At 41.1% G+C, this 20,894-nt stretch overlaps 1 long non-coding RNA gene across 1 annotated transcript in view; it reads right to left on the reverse strand.

Moving 5' to 3' along the window:
* LOC143998295 (uncharacterized) overlaps nucleotides 1–17,892 on the reverse strand; it is a 33,557-nt gene extending 15,665 nt beyond the window's left edge. The window contains exon 1 of the long non-coding RNA XR_013277831.1: nucleotides 17,790–17,892. This is a non-coding gene — a long non-coding RNA (uncharacterized LOC143998295). The remainder of the gene's footprint in view (nucleotides 1–17,789) is intronic.
* Nucleotides 17,893–20,894: the final 3,002 nt, after the last annotated feature.

The following is a 20,894-nucleotide window of genomic DNA, read 5'->3' on the forward strand; positions in this document are numbered from 1 at the left end:
TATAACTTATCACTGCATTAGTGTCACTGGTGATGTCAGAGTCAGCCATTCAGTTCCTCCCCCAGCATCAGTTAGTATCAGATTGCCCACCGCACTATCACAGTCCCATTATAATTCGGTGATCACTACCATTATTAGTATAAAAAAATTTAAAGAAATTCCAATATACATACACCATCATTTGTAGATGCTATAACTTTCACACAAATAATTAATACACATTTTGGGACATGTAGGGGAATACATTTTGGCCTAAATTTATGAAGAAATTTTACTTTTGTTAAAAAAATATATTTGATGTTTTATAGAAAAACACAACAGGGGCAAGGGATCTAACCCTTAGGGACTTTCAAGGTGCTGATATATCATAATAGAAACAATATCAAGTGGAAAGAAATGGCGTAAAAATAACACACATTTTTATTATACATAAAAGATACAAAACAATATAAATCATAAAAGCACTTAATCGCATTATTTGATTAAGGATTTTGATAGAGTTTATGGAGCTTATAAAATATACCACTCAACATGTTTCGCTCCGAAAGTGAGCTTCCTCAGGAGTAGTTGGTATATCTAGTAGATAAACTGTAAATGAAATAAATACATACATAAATCAAAATAAATTGGATGCATGCATGGATATAATTCATGCTAACTAGCACTAAGACAAAATAGTTTGAAGTTACAGGATACAATAGAGTATATACAAAGGTCAGGAAAAAAGCATTGAAACACGTTTATCGTATAAACAATATATGTCCAAAATGTGATCTCACCTACACATCATATTAGTAATACAGCTGCGCGTCCCATTCGACTATGTTCTAATATGTTGGGATCAAGGTCAGAGCCCAAGAATTGATGCATAGGCGGTCCATATCGGAGGTCATAGGAAAGCTGCCAAAATAGGACCTAAACAAACATAAAAGGTCTAAGTATGTGTACGCATATAAATCGTACCCCATTCAAATATAGGCAAATGTGCTGTTACCTAAATCTAGTAGAGCAATAGGGTCAGCCAAGGCTCAGCTTGTAAGAACTTGCTGGTTCAAATTCAATAGTTGAAAACGTGATTTGTGCAGTGAAAAACAGATGGACAGGAACCCCTGCAATATTGGTTGAGTAAATAAAAAGATGAATCAATAAAAAGGAAACAACACACAAAAGGCAGATATTGTCCTAGGTACAGGGTATTCACCCATATAGGGGACACCAACTACCTATTAAACATACCTGACAATCAGTGCACAAGAGTTCTGCTGGGAGCACAATAAAGTCTGCTGGGTCACAGAGTTCAATCTCCTCCAGTTGCAAAAAACAGACAGGCAGAGCAATGGCGGTCTGAATGACCACATTTAAGCAGCCCGGCGGCGTCTGACGTCACCACCGGGCTTTGGACAATTATTAAGGAAAAGCTGTGTGGGGAGGATGGATCGAAATGGCTACGGAACAGCGTAGAATACACATATAGTAAAATATGTTCAAATAGCGTTGAACGATATTGAATAATTAAATAGAGGAGTATGGCGAAATGTACCATAAGGATGTCGAACAGCGTAGAATGTTTCGCTCACGAGGTACAACAAGATGGCGCCTAATCTGCGCCAATGCCCGGAGTCCCTATGTCTTAAGTAGCCAATCGAAAAAGTAAAGTGAGAAAATCACACCGACAATACCGATACTGAAACGAAACGTCAACTGCCAAAGGAACAGCCTACCCCGGAAATATTGAGCATATATACAAAAAATCCAACGATCAAAGCGAAAAATAAAAACCAAAAGACCCCTAAAAAACAAATCACCATTCTAACTACTCTTAAACAAATTAAAAAATTTGAATCTAGCTAGGGACTATCCCCCTGCTCATATTGAGTTACAACAAAGGTGTTCGATTGGTCTTTTGTAATCCAGCCATAGATCCCAATGACCTCACCTAACAGACTTATCCCTATTAAAAGGGCAAACCATCTAGGGAAATGGCTGACCCCTCATTACCTGACAGAATGCCCGGGTTGTCCGTATGACCTCACATTGAAAAAAGGACACATACCCGCATCAATTTGAAAATATAGGAATGTAAATTTAGAATCGGCTATTCGGTGGGGTATATAGATCACATTAAGGAAAAAAAAACGTCTCTACAAAAAACATTTGAAACTCATCGCATCATTTAATCCAGGATATTGCAAAGCAGATAATTCATATATCCATTTGGTTTCTCGTTGAAACAGAATTCTGTCATAGTTACCCCCTCTGGGGCCCGGGGGAACATACTCTACTGCAAAGAAATGCATTTTCTTACTATCAAAGCCATGGTTCATGCCAATATGGTGACTTATTGGTGTTTCCATGCATATCCGGAGATTACATATCGACGATCTCGGTCCCTGAAGGATAAGTTGACCCAGAGCCATTTTTCTCCTTCAGAGGTAAGGGCTTCAACCTCAAGTCTAGGCTCAAGACCGTGCCATAGGTGCAGTTTCTGCAGGTACATCCATGCAGCAAGCACCTATACTTTACCCAATGGTCGCAGATTTAAGCCCAATTTTTCCGTTAATTGCCAATCCACGGGCATTGTTTATATAATGCAGTGTGAATGCGGCGCATTTTATGTTTGTAAAACTAAAAGACAATTCTTTTGCAGAATCAGAGACCACGTCTCTCTCATAGCCAAAAAATGCATGGAAACACCAATAAGTCGCCATATTGGCATGAACCATGGCTTTGATAGTAAGAAAATGCATTTCTTTGCAGTAGAGTATGTTCCCCCGGGCCCCAGAGGGGGTAACTATGACAGAATTGTGCTGCAACGAGAAACCAAATGGATATATGAATTATCTGCTTTGCAATATCCTGGATTAAATGGTGTGATGAGTTTCAAATGTTTTTTGTAGAGAATTTTTCTTTTCTTTTTTTTTTCCTTAATGTGATCTATATACCCCACCGAATAGCCGATTCTAAGTTTACATTCCTATATTTTCAAATTGATGCGGGTATGTGTCCTTTTTTCAATGTGAGGTCATACGGACAACCCAGGCATTCTGTCAGGTAATGAGGGGTCAACCATTTCTCTGGACGGTTTGCCCTTTTAATAGGGATAAGTCTGTTAGGTGAGGTCATTGGGATCTATGGCTGGATAACAAAAGACCAATCGAACACCTTTGTTGTAACTCAATATGGGCAGGGGGATAGTCCCTAGCTAGATTCAAATTTTTTAATTCGTTTAAGAGTGGTTAGAACGGTGATCTGTTTTTTAGGGGTCTTTTGGTTTTTATTTTTCGCTTTGATCGTTGGATTTTTGGTATATATGCTAAATATTTCTGGGGTAGGCTGTTCCTTTGGCAGTTGACGTTTCGTTTCAGTATCGGTATTGTCGGTGTGATTTTCTCACTTTACTTTTTCGATTGGCTACTTAAGACATGGGGACTCCGGGCATTGGCGCAGATTAGGCGCCATCTTCTTGTACCTCGTGAGCGAAACATTATGATAGATTTTGCCATACTCTTCTATTTAATTATTCGATATTGCTCGACACTATTTGAACATATTTTACTATATGTGTATTCGACGCTGTTCCGACGCCATTTCGATCCATCCTCCCCACACAGCTTTTCCTTAATAATTGTCCGCAGCCCGGTGGTGACGTCAGACGCCGCCGGGCTGATCAGGCTGCTTAAATGCGGTCATTCAGGCCGCCATTGCTCTGCCTGTCTGTTTTTTGCAACTGGAGGAGATTGAACTCTGTGACCCAGCAGACTTTATTGTGCTCCCAGCAGAACTCTTGTGCACTGATTGTCAGGTATGTTTAATAGGTAGTTGGTGTCCCCTATATGGGTGAATACCCTGTACCTAGGACAATATCTTCCTTTTGTGTGTTGTTTCCTTTTTATTGATTCATCTTTTTATTTACTCAACCAATATTGCAGGGGTTCCTGTCCATCTGTTTTTCACTGCACAAATCACGTTTTCAACTATTGAATTTTAACCAGCACGTTCTTATAAGCTGAGCCTTGGCTGACCCTATTGCTCTACTAGATTTAGGTAACAGCACATTTGCCTATATTTGAATGGGGTACGATTTATATGCATACACATACTTAGACCTTTTATGTTTGTTTAGGTCCTATTTTGGCAGCTTTCCTATGACCTCCGATATGGACCGCCTATGCATCAATTCTTGGGCTCTGACCTTGATCCCAACATATTAGAACATAGTCGAATGGGACGCGCAGCTGTATTACTAATATGATGTGTAGGTGAGATCACATTTTGGACATATATTGTTTATACGATAAACATGTGCTTCAATGCTTTTTTCCTGACCTTTGTATATACTCTATTGTATCCTGTAACTTCAAACTATTTTGTCTTAGTGCTAGTTAGCATGAATTATATCCATGCATGCATCCAATTTATTTTGATTTATGTATGTATTTATTTCATTTACAGTTTATCTACTAGATATACCAACTACTCCTGAGGAAGCTCACTTTCGGAGCGAAACATGTTGAGTGGTATATTTTATATGCTCCATAAACTCTATCAAAATCCTTAATCAAACAATGTGATTAAGTGCTTTTATGATTTATATTGTTTTGTATCTTTTGTGTATAATAAAAATGTGTGTTATTTTTACGCAATTTTTTTCCACTTGATATTGTTTCTATTATGATATATCAGCACCTTGAAAGTCCCTAAGGGTTAGATCCCTTGCCCCTGTTGTGTTTTTCCATATATATTGGGATGTGGTGCTAAGAGTCATCCAGGTTATACCTCCTTTTTGTATATTTTGTTTTATAGAAAAAGTAAAAAATATTGTTTTTTTTTTTCAAAGCTAGAGACTGTTTCCTGACTCTGCATGCCTATGAAGATTTGGTGTGCCTGGCTGTCCAGGAGTGGAGGATCCCTGTTCATTTGCATCTCTTATGTGGGGTGTGCTACATAATTTTAATTTGGGTACAGCGCTGCTGACCTAGCAATTAAACTAGTGCAATGCTAAATAGCAAAAAATAGCCTGATCATGAAGAGGGTAAAATCTTCCAGAGTTAAAGTGATTAAACACATGTTTTTTTTTTTACATCTCCTCTCTGAAAAAGTTCATACCATTATCTGGCCATTTTGTTATTATTGTAGCATGTTGCTGCTTTAAATAAATGGAATTGAGGTCAAAGACCTTAGCATTCCAGTGCAGAAAGAGTACTGTACTATATGCATTCTTTCCTCCAATAAACATTTTTTAAGGATTTTGTATTTTGTATTATTATTTATTTATATTTTCCAATAAAACATACAGGAGAATAAAGTCTCAACATATCCAGAAAACACAGTGTATAGTATAGGTTGTCAAACCAGTATTCTGTACCTGATATAGCCATCTAGCAATATATAAAGGAAGGAAGCAATCACATGTGCCCAAGGATAAGCAAATGGAAATCTCACAAAATACACCATAGCCAGTCAGGCACCAGGCCCAGGTCAAGAACTCTTGAAAAAAGGGGGTGGATGGAGGGAGGATAAGGCAAGAAGGGAAAACGAAAGGGAAAAGACTGGCATTGGGGAGTGTGCAAGGCCTGGATTCTTAAAAAAAGAAGATATTATCCCACTCCAGCAAAAGATCCAGAACACACAATTACTTCTGTGAGCCTACAACATCTCGATATTTAGAAGAGCAGGTAAATTCAGTCTAGTAGAACCATATTTTACAACAGTGTTGCTGGTTGACTGCTACAAGTGATTCCATTTGGTGGATCTCATTCAGCTTAGCGAACCATAGACTAATGGGTAACTAATGGGTGGTGCTGCCACCTGTTTCCAATACAGAGGGATGCAAGCTTTTGTCACATTGATTAAATGTAACAAAAGGTACCATTTACAGTGCTTCATTGACATTAAATGTAAGAGGAAAGCCCGTCCCTCTGACGGTATTTGTATGCTGGTCAATTTAACCACTTTCAGACCGGACCATTTTGCTGGTAAATGACCAGAGGTCTTTTTACAATTTGGCACTGCGCTGCTTTAACTGGTAATTGCGCGGTCATGCAATGTTGTACCCAAACAAAATTTGCGTCCTTTTCTTCCCACAAATAGAGCTTTCTTTTGATGGTATTTGATTGCCTCTGCGATTTTTATTTTTTGCGATATAAATGGAAAAAGACCGCAAATTTTGAAAAAAAATGATATTTTCTACTTTTTGTTATTAGAAAAATCAAATAAACTCAATTTTAGTCATACATTTAGGCCAAAATGTATTCAGCCACATGTCTTTGGTAAAAAAAAAAGTCAATAACTGTATATTTATTGGTTTGCGCAAAAGTTGTCACATCTACAAACTAAGGTACGTTTTCTGGAATTTACGCAGCTTTTAGTTTACGACTGCCTATCTCATTTCTTGAGGTGCTAAAATGACAGGGCAGTACAAAACCCCCCCAAATGACCCCATTTTGGAAAGTAGACCCCCTAAGGAAATTGATAAGTGGCATGTTGAGCCCATTGAATATTTTATTTTTTTGCCTCAAGCGATTGAATAATGACAAAAAAAAAATTATTATTTTTTTTTTACACAAAGTTGTCACTAAATGATATATTGCTCACACATGCTATGGGCATATGTGAAATGACACCCCAAAATAAATTCTGCTGCTTCTCCTGAGTACGGGGATACCACACGTGTGGGATTTTTTGGGAGCCTAGCCGCGTACGGGGCCCCGAAAGCCAAGAACCGCCTTCAGGTTTTCTAAGGGCGTAAATATTTGACTTCACTCCTCACTACCTATTACAGTTTTGAAGGCCATAAAATGCCAAGATGGCACAAAACCCCCACAAATGACCCCATTTTAGAAAGTAGACACCCCAAGCTATTTGCTGAGAGGCATGTTGAGTCCATGGAATATTTTATATTTTGCCACAAGTTGCGGGAAAATTACAAACTTTAATTTGTTTTTATTTTTTTTTCACAAAGTTGTCACTAAATGATATATTGCTCACACATGCCATGGGCATATGTGAAATGACACCCCAAAATAAATTCTGCTGCTTCTCCTGAGTACGGGGATACCACATGTGTGGGATTTTTTGGGAGCCTAGCCGCGTACGGGGCCCCGAAAGCCAAGAACCGCCTTCAGGTTTTCTAAGGGCGTAAATATTTGACTTCACTCCTCACTACCTATTACAGTTTTGAAGGCCATAAAATGCCAAGATGGCACAAAACCCCCACAAATGACCCCATTTTAGAAAGTAGACACCCCAAGCTATTTGCTGAGAGGCATGTTGAGTCCATGGAATATTTTATATTTTGCCCCAAGTTGCGGGAAAATTACAAACTTTTTTTTTTATTTATTTTTTTCACAAAGTTGTCACTAAATGATATATTGCTCACGCATGCCATGGGCATATGTGAAATGACACCCCAAAATAAATTCTGCTGCTTCTCCTGAGTACGGGGATACCACATATGTGGGACTTTTTGGGAGCCTAGCCGCGTACGGGGCCCCGAAAACCAAGCACCGCCTTCAGGCTTTCTAAGGGCGTTACAGTTTTGAAGGCCATAAAATGCCAAGATGGCACAAACCCCCCCCAAATGACCCCATTTTGGAAAGTAGACACCCCTAAATTTAGGGGTACACTAGTGAGACTAGGTAATAAATGGCGGGTGCCCTGAAACTATAAAAAAATAACTAACCAACCAGCGTCACCTGTAACCGTTATATGGTGATCACTGGTGAAAGGGTTAACTAGGGGGCAATCAGGGGGCTTTATGCGGTAGTATATGGGGGTCCCTGGCGCTATAAAAAGCTGCGGCGAACCTAAATACCTACCTGCCTAACTAGCGTCACCTGTGACACTAATACAGCGATCAGAAAAATGATCGCTTATTAGGCTGGGTTCACACTGGAGCGATGCAGGAACGCCACGAATCCGCGGCGGGTTCCCGCATCGCATGCCTCCCGGCGGCAGTTCACACTGCCCTATGCGAACTGCTGGGAGTGTCAGTGAAATGTTAATGACACCCCCAGATCAGTTCGCATATCGCAGTGCGATCTGAAAACTCGGATCGCATGGTGTGAACACCCATGCGATCCGATTCTGCTGCGGACCAAAAAAAGGGTCCCGTGCGAGTTTGCGGCGGGTGCGGCGGGTGCGACACGAATTCAGCCATACTATCTGTATGGCTGAACTCGAATCGCACAGAGATCGGATGTGATTTGCACTGCAGTGCGGTGCGAATCACATCCGTTCTCAAACTGCTGCAATGTGAACCCAGCCTTAGTGACACTGGCGACGGGGGGTGATCACGGGGTTAAACCTTTATTGGGGGGGGTTAGGGGGTACCTTAGAACTAAAGGGGGCTAACCCTAACTGCCCTAACAGTTATTACAGTCACAAATGACACCCGCCGGGTGATCAAGGGGTTAAACCTTTATTAGGTAATAAATGGCGGGTGCCCTGAAACTATAAAAAAATAACTAACCAACCAGCGTCACCTGTAACAGTTATATGGTGATCACTGGTGAAAGGGTTAACTAGGGGGCAATCAGGGGGCTTTATGCGGTAGTATATGGGGGTCCCTGGCGCTATAAAAAGTTGCGGCGAACCTAAATACCTACCTGCCTAACTAGCGTCACCTGTGACACTAATACAGCGATCAGAAAAATGACCGCTTATTAGGCTGGGTTCACACTGGAGCGATGCGGGAACGCCACGAATCCGTGGCGGGTTCCCGCATCGCATGCCTCCCGGCGGCAGTTCACACTGCCCTATGCGAACTGCTGGGAGTGTCAGTGAAATGTTAATGACACCCCCAGATCAGTTCGCATATCGCAGTGCGATCTGCAAACTCGGATCGCATGGTGTGAACACCCATGCGATCCAATTCTGCTGCGGACCAAAAAAAGGGTCCCGTGCGAATTTGCGGCGGGTGCGGCGCGAATTCAGCCATACTATCTGTATGGCTGAACTCGAATCGCACAGAGATCGGATGTGATTTGCACTGCAGTGCGGTGCGAATCACATTCGTTCTCATAAACCGCTGCAATGTGAACCCAGCCTTAGTGACACTGGCGACGGGGGGTGATCACGGGGTTAAACCTTTATTGGGGGGGTTAGGGGGGTACATTAGAACTAAAGGGGGCTAACCCTAACTGCCCTAACAGTTATTACAGTCACAAATGACACCAATGCAAAAAAAAAAAAAAAAATGCAATTGGTGTCACTGTGACTGGGGGGGGGGGGGGGCAGGGGTAATTGGGGGGGTAATCGGGGGGTAAAGGGGGGGGTGTGAGTGTGCCTGGCATGTTCTACTGTATGTGTGGTGTGTTGGTGCAACTCACCGATGCTCTCTCCTCGGTGCCGGAACGAAAAATACCGACACGGAGGAGAGAATACATCACTTCCTCTCCTGTGTTTACATTACAGGAGAGGAAGTGATGTCACGGAGGATTTTCATTCGTCGGGAGCGATCGCGAGGGGGTGGCCATGAATGAATGGCCGTCCCCTCGTCCGGGATCGCTCCCGAGCGAATGCCGACCGCCGCAGGCACGGGGGGGGGGGCCCGATCGGGCCCCCCACCCGCGGGAAGGCAGGGACTTATATATACGCCCTTATGCCTGCCCGTGCCATTCTGCCGACGTATATCGTCGTGCGGCGGTCGGCAAGTGGTTAAAGAACATCATATTTTTGTGTTGTGCAACTGACAGTATTCGCCAACCACTCACTCAGTGCATGTCAGGCAAGGCTTCTCATTGGCGGTTAAAGTGAATGAACACCAATCCTGTTTTATTTTACTGAACGGTTGTATTAAATCATTGCATTTAATATTGGTACCTTGTTAATCAGTTTATCTCTTTCCAGGGCTTATTGCGAGTTGTAATATAGCCCAGATAAAAGTTTAAATGATGTACTAGTGTTATTTGGATCCCAGTGAGGGCAAGTCATCATATATATATATATATATATATATATATATAGTCCCCCATATATTACAGCGGGCCCTTGTGGGGGTAGTGCTACACATGGGGGTTCTCGTCCGGGATACCTTCTGGTCCCTGTCACAGAATGATGACTACCTCTATCAGTCAAGTCACCGTGATGGACCCTGTCATTGCTGCCAAGTGGCGTGAAGAGCAAAATGGCAGGTTGGGGCTCTGTGTAATTATGAGTCTCACTGGTGCTACCTGGACTGAGAATCAGGTCCAGCAAGTAGTGTCAGTTTTAATGCCTGATCGCAAAACATTCATACTGAACCTGAAAGTTGATCAGACAGCCTCTCGCACTTATGCTTTGCTAGAATGGAAAAGAGGGATCCAGACCTGTTTCCAGGGAGTTAGCATACAGTTACCAGGGGACCTCGAAGCTCAGCTTATACAGCCAAGTATGCTGGATGATCGCCCTTAAAAGGCTAGCTCAACAAAATCAGGACCAGGAATATCAGCTACTACTTTCACCCCAACTACAAGGTTCCCTCCTGCTACATTCTATGGGAAAGTTGGTGAAAACTTTGGCCCAAAATGTAGCCACATCTGACAATTATGGATATCACAAGTTGTGATTCTATTCCAGGAAGGTCCCTATTCAATCTGGGGAAGAGGACTTTGAAACCTGGATAGATTAGGCAGTGCAGGTTAATTGGGAACCTAAGAGCTCCCGCTTCAGATGTAATCAGAACCCTAAAAAGGGACAAGCCGGCCTGGACAGCCACTGAGTGTCTAGAAGTTTACGAGAGATTTTTGAAGGGGTGGAGGACTGTGCTGAGCTAATTTATATGTTCTTACACACCTATCAAAATATAGGAGAAGAGTTATCGACTTATACCTGGCGGTTGGATAAAATTCTTCATCAGGTCATTCTTAAAGCGGGCATAGAGCCGAGACATGCAAGCAAAGCTTTGTTGGATCAAATTCTTAAAGGAGCACTCCCACTTTATCCCATAATGCTGAAATTTCTAAACTAGAGATCAGAACGAGCCATTGACTTATTCCAAATTGGTCAAAGCTATCCTTTAAGAAGAGGCTTTGATTAAGGCTAAAAGAAACTGCTAATGCTTCACATGCAACTTTCCCTGTAGAAGTAGGAACCTTGGGCATAGTGGAAGTCCAGTCGGAAGTAATGGCTTTGAAAACGCAGATGTCACAGATGATGGAGTTGATGACATCATTGTCTGCCAGGATTGCCATACCATAGGGGGAAAAGACATTGAAACCAAACAGGACAGGGGCAACACAGAATTTTCCTGCTGGAGAACCCTCTAGTTCAGTGGTCTGCTATAATTGTGGGGTGTATTGGTCACTATCAACGTGACTGTCCCAGCCCACCAAAGCCATGAAGAGAACATCATAAGCTGGTGGGCCCTGGTGAGGGAACCAGCCGGGTGCCCATATTAGTCAACTCACTCCAGTTCCCAAGTCTTAAAGAAAGAGCGGATAAGGCCTAAACCTTTGTACCAAGCCTCACCAAAAGCCTCAGTTAGGCTGCCCAAGCTATTCTCAAAGTCGGGTCCCAGATCCTGGGAGATTGGTGCACACCACACCCAAAACCATCAGTCCAGATGGAAAAGGAAAAGGGCACAGACCAAAGGAGGGATTCAAGCCCAAACAGCCGAGCAAGCTGCACCAAAACAGCCAAGCAAGTTCCTGATGAGCTGGTGGGTTCTTCTCCTATATTGGCAGTTCAGGTGGAAGGTGTATACACAAAAGTCATTCTAGACTCTGGCACCCAAGTGACTTTAATTTACTGTGATTTACTGTGAAACACCTGAAACACCTGCCCTTGCAGAAGTTAGAAAGTCTAGAGATCTGGGGTATAGAAACTAAGAAGCTCCCCTATGATGGATATCTTCCAGTCAAGCTGGAATTTTGCCCATCTGTTTGTCAGGGCTGGTTTAGCCCTTCCTTCTCTGGGCTGGCTGCTCAGCTGTTGGCTAATTGTCAGTTCTCATCTCTCTCCACAGTTACCTAAATGTTCCTGATCCTGCCTGTCTGACCTGCCTACTTAAAGCTGTCCAGCTCCCTTCATCTCTGCCTTCGCCTTGATCACATCACAAGAAACCATCTCCTGTGGTTAAAGACTGGCTTGCTGACATTCCTTCTGGCGCCTTATCCTGCTTGCTGTTCCTCCACATGGATCCCTGACTTCTAGCATGGCTGACTACCCGATCTGGTTATTGAACTCTGGCTATGCTTTGACTACACTTACTCTATTTACCTATTTATTTTTATTTAATAAACAAGTGTGATTTAACTGCACTTCTGTCTCGGTCTGATTCATGGTTTTTGACACTTTTGTAAGGCAGCCAGAAACTTCTGACACATTGGCCATTGTATATCCCCGCCCTCTGGGGGCTAATTGGAGTTCCATGATTGTGGGTGACGAACACTGATTTGGTTTGACATTTACTCACTCTTTAGGTCTCAGAGGGTGAAGCTGCAGCTAAAAGTGTTCACCCAATGTTGCGCTCAGTGTATCAGCGATTGATCCAAAAACAAAAGTGTAATAGATGGTTGAGAAATGAGATGTGTAATTTATGCTTGTAGAACACCTGAAGGTGCTACTTCAATGTTGGGCCTCTGTATGTGGCCAAGCTATGTAAAATTCTTACATATGTGGTATCGCCATACTCAGGAGGAGTAGAAGAATTTATTTTGGGGTGTAGTTGCAAGTATGCATATGCTGTGTTCAAGAAATAACCTGTCAATGCGATATGTTTGTGAAAAAAAAATGTTCTTCATTTCCCAAATATTTTGGGAAAAAATGACAACTTCAAAAAACTCACCATGCCTCTTACTAAATACCTTGCACTGTCTAATTTCCAAAAAGGGGTCATTTGGTGGCATTTGTACTTTTCTGGATTGTTAGTGTTTCAAGAAATGAGATAGGCCTTCAGTACATCAGGTGTGATCAGATGTGATCAATTTTCAGTGGTTTGCACCATAACTTGTAGACTCTATAACTTTCACACAGACTAAATAATATTCAATAATTTGGGTTATTTTACCAAAGATATGTAGCAGTATAAATGGCCCAAATGTATGAAGAAAAATTACTAAATTACTAAATTTCTATTAATAGACACTAACAAAGGGTGTTTTTTTCAATATTTTGCTCTTTTTTCACAAAAAATAAAAAATCCAGTGGTGATTAAATACCACCAAAAGAAAGCTCTATTTGTAAGGAAAAAAATGATACATTTTTTGTTTGAATACAGTGTAGCATGATTGAGCAATTCAAAGTGAGAGAGCACTGAAAGCGGAAAATTGGTCTGGGCAGGAAGGTGTATAAGTGCCCTGTATTGAAGTGGTTAATATTGCTATAATGCTTTAAAAACTATGTGAAATTGGTTGTATGAGTTAATTAGGTTGGGAAAAAATATCCATTGCATGAAAATTTTAGCAGTTTTGGTTTAGAGGAAGACAAAACAAAACTCTTTGAGTTACTATAATCACTTTTGCCCCTTGGGATGGAAACAGTTATTTTCTGACGCCACAAGGAATGAAAGAAATTCCAGAGATCAAAATATTACAGTTTATTTCTTAGTAATTACAACTCTGGATTCCATTTAAGAAAATCATCCAAACCTATTTTTTTATTTTACTTACTTTGGTATTAAGTTCTCTTGTGGTTAGCCATTTCACAGCCCAAACATTTTTACCACAAAAAAAGCATCCAATTATTTTATGGTAAAACCTTATTTTTTTTCTTAACTGATATCCTTTTGTTGTATGTCCAGTGTTCAGGGAAAAAATGTAATCAGTCTAGTCTATTGGATCTCTAATCTATGGCTACAGTATATAATGTATACATAATAATTTGCCATTATGTATATTTTTTCAAAGGAAACAAGTTAATTTGTCTACCCTTCCATTTTGCATGATACCTCCCATATCTTATATTAATTAACCCAAATTTTCAAAATCATTCTTACAGTGTGATCCCCAAAACTATTTAACATATTCAATGTAGGGTATTATAGCTGATTTGTACAGGGACAATAATATGTTTGCATTACACTCCCAGCTATTCCCAACTTTATTTCAAGTAAAAATAAATTAAAGTATAGCTAAAGGCAAAACTTTTTCTTTAGTTTTGGATAGGAGAGGGATTAGAATGCTTGTCGGTTTTTATTGCTATCTGTGTCCCCTTTAGGGAGATTCACTCTCTCTGTTTGTCCTGTTTTCCATTATCATTGAAAGTGAAAAGAAAATTCCAAATTTATTGGTTGTCCCCACTCCCCATAAAACTAATAGAAGGGAAATCTTCCAATTGGGACACTAGTTCTGGTGACCTGAGGGTCCCCAAGGAATTCCCTTAACCACTTAAGGACCAGGCCTCTTTTTCAGATTTGGTGTTTACATGTTTAAAACAGTTTTTTTTGCTAGAAAATTACTTAGAACCCCCAAACATTTTATATTGTTTTTTTTTTCTAACACACTAGAGAATAAAATGGCGGTCATTGAAATCCTTTTTTTTAAAACCGTATTTGCGCAGTGGTCTTACAAGCGCACTTTTTTTGGAAAAAATTCACTTTTTTGAATAAAAAAATAAGACAACAGTAAAATTAGCCCAATTTCTTTTATATTGTGAAAGATAATGGTACGCCGAGTAAATTGATACCCAACATGTCACGCTTCAAAACTGCGCCCGCTCGTGGAAAAAAAAATTCTACAGGTTGAATTTTTTGCATTACAGAGGAGGTCTAGTGCTAGAATTATTGCTTTCACTCTACCGATCACGGCGATACCTCACATGTGTGGTTTGACCATTGTTTTCATATGCGGGCGCTACTAACGTATGCGCTCGCTTCTGTGCGCAAGCTCAACGTGACGGGGTATTTTTAAAAACCTTTTTTTTTCTTATTTATTTTAATTGATTTTATTTATTTTTACACTGTCTAAAAAAAAAAATGGATCACTTTTATTCCTATTACAAGGAATGTACACATCCCTTGTAATAGAAAAAAGCATGACAGGTCCTCTTAAATATGAGATCTGGGGTCACAAAGTCCTCAGATCTCATATTTGGACTAAAATGCAAAAAAAAAAAAAAAGAAAAAATGACATTTAAAAAATATATACCTTTAAGAGGTATGGGTGGAAGTGACATTTTGACGTCGCTTCCGCCCTCCTATGGTATAGAGACGAGTGGGGGCCATCTTAGCCTCACTCGTCTCCATACCCAGCTAGGAAAAGGACCTGATCGCCTCCGCCGCTACCGACGGCTCCGGTAAGTGGCGGAAGGTGCGGGAGGATGGCGGGAGGGGGGTGGCACCTCTCCCGCCGCCGATAGCGGGGATCTCGCGGCGAATCTGCCATGGAGACCAACGTTTTCATACAGACGACCGGCGCCTGAAGAGATGCCGTTACCGAGATATCCCTCTTCAAAATAGGACGTACATCGGCGTGCGCTGGTCGTTAAGTGGTTAATTTACAGAATTATCTGAACAAAATCTTCTGAACAGGGGCACAGACAGCAAAAGAAATGTTACAGGGCTGGTAACCCTTCCCTATGCTATCCAAAAAACTTAAAAATTATTGTTTTGGCTGGAGCTACACTTAAAAAATTTACCTATTCCAACTTACATACAAATTCAACATAAGATCAAACCTGTTGTCGGTAAATTCATTAGTACATCTGAAATGCAAATTCATACATTTATCCCTATTAAATTAAATTTGCCTTTACACCACCTATGTTGTCATTTTGCCAAGATCCTTATTTCACATTATTCAGGATAGTGTCTATGGGGATGCAAAAACAGCTGAAGCAGGTTACACCTGCAGTAAATTTTGAATGATCTCAGAAGCATCCTAAACTGATGTCAAAAGCACTTTGCGTTTGCCCTTTCAAACCCATCGACATAGGTCCCAATAAATATACCCAGTCATTGAAAAGAACTTGGCCTAGTACCAATCCTTAAGTATTACCACAGCAAACACAGACCGATTTACTATCTACTGCCCGCTAGCACTTTTACCAATGCTCATATATTCTTGCCTAGTCCTTGCATCCACAACTTCTGCAGCAGCCTTTCGCCATGAATGTGTGTAAAATGTTTTTTACTGGTTGTAAAACAAGAACTGCTGTAGAAATGACCCAGTAAAAATCTAAGCAAATGGGATGGTGAGCTCCATTCACAGAACCAGACTGCATGCACTATTTAGATGTTTTCCCAAATACTGCATAGCGATTCTGAAAATGTCAATTCACTATTGCTTTATGCAGTATTTACCAAAAGCAAACAGGATTGGTAAATACCGCTCAAATCAGGAGTGAAAGTCAATTCACAAAAGGAAAAATATGCCTGCTGTAAATAAGTAGTGGTCCCGGCATACAGATTTTAAGGAACCAGCAACCTTAACCAGAAAAACAAAAAGTAAAATGACGGCAATGAAAAATTAAGAAAAATAAATGGCGTGCCCCCCCCCCCCCCCCCAATCCATAACAGGCCTTTGAGGTCTGGTATAGATTTTACAGGAAATCTGTATGTCAAAAAAAGGTGTCGGGTCCCCCCCCAAAATGTATACCAGACCATTATCCGAGCATGCAGGTCAGGAAAGGGGAGGGAATGAGCCAGCGTGCCTCCTGAACCATTAGCGACACACTAGCCACAATTACTCATGTTACCTTGCATTGGCATTAATATGCAACCAAGATCTTTGTCCACTATCATTTATTTTATGAATTCAATTTTTTGGCAAATCTATATCAGGGCTGTCCAACTGGTGGGCTGAGAGTTGCATGCAGCCCATGGGACTTTCATTTGTGTCTTTTAAGGCCCTAGCTAAATAGTTGCCAATAGTACTGGAATTTTGAAGCCTGGGGGGATTTCTATGCTGATCACCAATGTAATGAGAAGATTTACAATGACCATCAGTGTAACAGGAATATTTACACTGACCTCCAATTTAACGGGGACATTCACACTGATCACAAATGAAATGGGAGTTTACACTGACCAATATAACTGAAACATTTTTGCACTTGAGGACAGGAGGCAGTAAAGATAGATGGCTGAGCCACTGTTGTACTGTGTTGCTTCATAGCTGCAGCAAAAATTTCACCCTTGTCACTTTTGGCTAGTGCAATGCAAAAGGTATTGGCAAAGTGATAAGGCTTTTTAGAGTTAAAGCAGGTGAGGAGGAGGCAACATATTGCCTCCCAGCCACTTCTTAACCACTCTTTGAAAATCAATTCATGAAGAACTGCTGCATACCAGAGGTATGTACAGTACTCTCTTCCCCACAAATCTCCACATCCTTATCCACCCCCTTTTAAAATCTAACTCTTGCATCCTAAATCACCCCTGTTGACCTCTGCTTACTTCTACATGCCTTTCTTTGTGCATCTCAACGCCACCCCTGCTCACCTTTGCTCTCCAAATGCTTAACCCCCTCTCTCTAACTCAGTGCTGCAGCACCCTTTAAATACTGTACCTGCTAACACATTCAGTGGTGGCAGTGGCAGGTAGGACTCGCAAGCCTACTTTTGATTACTTCCATTCCCCATTGAGTTTGATCTGTTTTAAAAGTGGATCTAAACCCTTCTATTCTTTACAGCCAGGGAAGCTACCATCCTAGCCTCTGTTTGATCTGCAGTTGCCATGGTGCTATACATGTGTTCAGTTCTGACGCCAGCCATTTGGTGGCTTCATAACTGAACACATGTTTGGTTAATACCTGTAGCACAAGAAAATGGAACAGTTATCATTTATGGCATGCAATGAAGGTAACTGCTTTGGGAAATAGCTAAATTAATGGGTTTAGTTCCACTTTATTTGAACTAAAGGCCGGAATACTCACCTATACTCCAACAGTTTTATGCCTGTGAGGTCCATTATCAGCACCGGGATCTTCTCCTCTGCTTTTTTATAAGTGCCAGTCTTCAACCATCTTAACTGGCCTGTACGGGATAACATGACTTCAGCACATGCATGCATATTTTTTTGCAGAAGAGACATGCAAAGATCCTTCCTTATTTGTTGTTTTTAGTTCTGTTTTTGCAGACAGTATTTGGGTCACATGTCATATTTTTTCCCAAATATTGCATACAATACTGAAAATGTCAATTCACTAAACCTTTATGTAGTATTTGCCTCAAAGAGCACAAACACTTGGTAAACACTGCTCAGAACAGCATTAAAGTCAATTCATTAAAGGAAATAAATAAATAAATAAATAAATGCATGTGTTAAAGAAATAATTGGCCAGGCATACAATATTAAGGGATGTGTGAAATTTCAGCTGGTTAGTGAATAGCTGGTTAAGGGACCACAATTCACTGTGTCCTTAACAACCATGACTTATCTGCTGTCAGCAGGATTCCCCACTTACAGCAGAATGTAAATAAAAGAAGAGCCAGCTTTAAATACAATTTTTAACCACTTCAGCTCCGGACCAATAAACACCTTAAGGACCAGAGGTCTTTTTGCAATTTCGCACTGCGCTGCTTTAACTGGTAATTGCGCGGTCATGCAATATTGCACCCAAACGAAATTTGCGTCCTTTTCTTCCCACAAATAGAGCTTTCTTTTGATGGTATTTGATTGCCTCTGCGATTTTTTTTTTTGCGATATAAATGGAAAAAGAGCGAAAATTTTGAAAAAAAAGATATTTTCTTCTTTTTGTTATAAGAAAAATCGAATAAACTAAATTTTAGTCATACATTGAGGGCAAAATTTATTCAGCCACATGTCTTTAGTAAAAAAAATGTCAATAAGCGTATATTTTTTGGTTTGCGCAAAAGTTATAGCGTCTACAAACTAGAGTACATTTTCTGGAATTTACACAGCTTTTAATTTATGACTGCCGATCTCATTTCTTGAGGTGCTAAAATGGCAGGGCAGTACAAATCCCCCCCAAATGACCCCATTTTGGAAAGTAGACACCCCAAGGAAATTGCTGATGGGTATGTTGAGCCCATTGAATATTTATTTTTTTTGTCCTAAGGGATTGAATAATGACAAAAAATAAAATAAAAATTTTTTACAAAAAGTTGTCACTAAATGATATATTGCTCACACATGCCATGGTTATATGTGGAATATTCCGCTACTTCTCCCGAGTATGGGGATACCACATGTGTGGGACTTTTTGGGAGTCTAGTCGCGCACGGCACCCCGAAAACCAATCACCACCTTCAGGATTTCTAAGGGTGCAAATTTTTGATTTAACTCCTCACTACCTATCACAGTTTCGAAGGCCATAAAATGCCAAAATAGCACAAAACCCCCCAAAATGACCCCATTTTGGAAAGTAGACACCCCAAGCTATTTACTGAGAGGCATGTTGAGTCCATGGAATATTTTATATTTTGCCACAAGTTGCAGGAATATTACAAACTTTTTTTTTTTTGCACCAAGTTGTCACTAAATGATATATTGCTCACACATGCTATGGGCATATGTGAAATGACACCCCAAAATACATTCTGCTGCTTCTCCTGAGTACGGGGATACCACATGTGTGGGACTTTTTGGGAGTCTAATCGCGCACGGCACCCCGAAAACCAATCACCACCTTCAGGATTTCTAAGGGTGCAAATTTTTGATTTAACTCCTCACTACCTATCACAGTTTCGAAGGCCATAAAATGCCAAAATAGCACAAAACCCCCCAAAATGACCCCATTTTGGAAAGTAGACACCCCAAGCTATTTACTGAGAGGCATGTTGAGTCCATGGAATATTTTATATTTTGCCACAAGTTGCGGGAATATTACAAACTTTTTTTTTTTTTGCACCAAGTTGTCACTAAATGATATATTGCTCACACATGCTATGGGCATATGTGAAATGACACCCCAAAATACATTCTGCTGCTTCTCCTGAGTACGGGGATACCACATGTGGGGGACTTTTTGGGAGCCTAGCCACGTACGGGACCCCGAAAACCAAGCACTGCCTTCCGGATTTGAATATAAAATGCTACCAAAAAACCTGTTAGCGATGGCAGGGATCAGGCCTGACTCTGCGATCGCTGCAGTTATGTGTTTAGTGTTTTGTAAGTGACAGTGATCGATCGATACTGCACTTGGGTGGGCTGGGCAGAGGGGCAAAACGCAGGTGCTAGCAGGTATTTGGGCTGATCCCGCTAACAATGCGTTTTTTTGGAACCCTAAACTGCTGGGGACGCTAGTATAGATCTGATCAGATCAGATATTGATCTGTTCAGATTCTATACCACTACGGGAGGTGTATGCTTTGCGTGTGGGTGTTAGCGGTACTGGCACTAACCTAGCGCTGCCTGGGGCGACGCAGACCCTGACCCTAAAACCTAATTGATATCACCCGCCGGGTGATCAGGGGGTTAAACCTTTATTGGGTAATAAATGGTGGGTGCCCTGATGCTATAAAAAACAAACTAACCAGAGTCACCCGTAACACTTATACGGTGATCAGTGGTGAAAGGGTTAACTAGGGGCAATCAGGGGGTTCAAATTTTTATTAGGTAGTATATGGGGGTCCCTGTCGCTATATAAAAACCTGACGGGGAACCTAAATAACTAACTGGCTAACCAGCGTCACCAGTGACACTTATACTGTGATCGCTGGTGAAAGGGGGTGAAAGGGTTAACTAGCGGCAATCAGGGGGTTAAAACCATTATTGGGTAGTATATCGGGGTACCTAGCGCTATAAAAACCTAGCGGTGAACCTAAAAAAATAACTAGCTACCTAGCGACACTAGCGACACTAGCGACACTGATGCAGCGTTTAGAAAAATTATCGCTTAGTGACACTGGCAAAAGGGGGTGAAAGGGTTAACTAGCGGAAATCAGGGGGTTAAAACCATTATTGGGTAGTATATCGGGGTACCTAGCGCTATAAAAACCTGGCGGTGAACCTAAAAAAATAACTAGCTACCTAGCGACTGTAGCGACACTAATGCAGCGATCAGAAAAATGATCGC

The sequence above is a fragment of the Lithobates pipiens genome, unplaced genomic scaffold (genome assembly GCF_037356315.1).
Source record: "Lithobates pipiens isolate NorthernLeopardFrog02 unplaced genomic scaffold, aLitPip1_a1.2 Scaffold_19, whole genome shotgun sequence".
In the NCBI taxonomy this organism is placed as follows: Eukaryota; Metazoa; Chordata; class Amphibia; order Anura; family Ranidae; genus Lithobates; species Lithobates pipiens.